Source organism: Mustela erminea, chromosome 3 (assembly GCF_009829155.1).
Source record: "Mustela erminea isolate mMusErm1 chromosome 3, mMusErm1.Pri, whole genome shotgun sequence".
Taxonomy (NCBI): Eukaryota; Metazoa; Chordata; class Mammalia; order Carnivora; family Mustelidae; genus Mustela; species Mustela erminea.
The window spans coordinates 81,350,236-81,352,538 of NC_045616.1; positions in this window are offsets into that span (position 1 = coordinate 81,350,236).

Genomic DNA, 2,303 nt, shown 5'->3' on the forward strand with positions numbered 1-2,303 from the left:
AAAAATCCCAAATTTAATAAGATTGAAATCACATTATGCACCTTTTCCAAACAAAACAGTATAAAATTAGAAATCAATCACAAAACCATAACTGGAGAAAACACCAACAAATGGAGTCTAAACCTACTAACAACTGGTGGTCAACAAAGAAATAAAAGGGAAAACCAAAAAAATACGTCAGAGAACAGAATGTAAAAACACAAGGATTTAAAATACTTGAGACACAGTGAAAGCAGTTCTAAAATGGAAATTTACAGCAATGAAGGCCTACCTCAAGAAACAAGAAAAAGCTCAAATTAACAATCTACTCTTATACCTAAAAGAACCAGAGAAAGAAAAACAAAGTTAAAGGTTAGTAGAAGAAAGGAAATCATGACGATCAGAATAGGAGTAAATGACATAAAGACTAAAAATACAATAGAAAAGATGAATGAAAACAAGAACTGGTTCTTTGAAAACATTAAACAAATTCGACAAGCCTTACCCAACCCCATCAAGGAAAAAAAGAGAGAAATCTCCAATAAATAAAATCAGAAACAAGGTAGAAATAGTAGCAACAAACACCACGGAAACACAAAGGAGTATAACAAACTACTATGTAAAAGTGTACGTCAACAAACTGGACAACCTAGAAAAATGGATAAATTCCTAAAAACATCAAATCATCCAAAGGTGAATCAGGAAAAAACAGAAAATCTGAACGGACCAATTATTAGTAATAAAATTGATTTGGTAATTTAAAAACTCCCACCAAACAAAACTCCAGGACCAGATGCATTCACAGGTAAAGTCTACCAAGGATTTAAAGAGGAGTTAAGGGGTGCCTGGGTGGCTCAATGGTTTAAGCCTCTGTCTTCTGTTCAGGTCATGATCTCAGGGTCCTAGGATCGAGCCCTGCATCAGGCTCTCTGCTCAGCGGGGAGCCTGCTTCCCCCACCCTCTCTCTGCCTACCTGTGATTTCTCTGTCAAATAAATAAATAAAATCTTTAAAAATAAATAAATAAATAAATTTAAAAAGAGTTAAGACATATTCTCCTCTAAATAGTCCAAAAAAAATAAAGAAACAAACAAAACAGAAACAAAAAAGAAGAAACGAAAAGCTTTCAGATATATTCTACCAGGCCAGTATTACCCTGATACCAAAACCAAAGACACTACCAAAAAAGAAAACCATAGGCCAATATCCCTGATGAACATAGATGAAAATATCATCAATAAAATATAAGCAAACCAAATTTATCAACGCATTAAAAGATCTTTCACCGCTATCAAGTGGGATTCATTCCAGGAATACAAGAATGTTTCAACATTTTTTAAATCGATCAACATGATATACCACATTAACAGAACAAAAGACAAAAATCATATATTGATCTTGATAGATGCAGAAGAGCAGTGTCACAAAATTCAAGACCCTTTCATGAAAAACTCAACAAAATGGGTGTACATGGGACATACTTCAGCATAATAAAGGCCATATATAACACTCAAAACTAACATCATTCTCAGTGGTGAAAAACTCAGGGTTTTTATCTGAGATCAGGAACAAAACAAGGAAGTCCTCTCTCACCACTTTTGTTCAACAAAATATGAGAATTCCTTGCCAGAATATTTAGACAAGAAAAAAATAAAAGTCATCCAAACTGGCAATGAAGAAGTAAAACTGTCACTACTGGCAGATGACATGATACTATATACATAGCAAACCCTCAAGACTCTACCAAAAGACTGTTTGCATAAATGATTTTAGTAAAGTTGCAGGACATAAAATTAATGCACAGAAACAAGTTATATTTCTACACACTAATAACGAAGTAACAGAAAAAGAAAACATCTCCATTTACAACTGTACCAAAAAGAATAAAATACTTAAGAATAAATGTAAGGAGGTGAGAAATTTGCATTATGAAAATTAGAAAACGTCAATGAAAGAAACTGAAGACAACACTGATGGAAAGGCATTCCGTGCTCATGAGTTGGAAGAATATTGTTTAAAATGTTCATAACTATGCCCCAAACAATCTACAGATTCAGTGCAATCTCTATCAAAACACCAATAGCATTTTTCACAACACTACAACAAATTATCCTAAGATTTGTATGGAATTTCAAAAGACCCCAAAAGCCAAAACAATCTGGTGAAAAAGGAACACAGCTGGAAATATCACAATCCTCTATTTCAAAACAAACTACTACAAAGCTGTAGTAATCAAAACAGTATGGTACCGGCACCAAAATAGACACATAGATCAAAAGAACAGAACGGAGAGTCTAGAAATAAACCCATGCTTTTCCAGTCAAT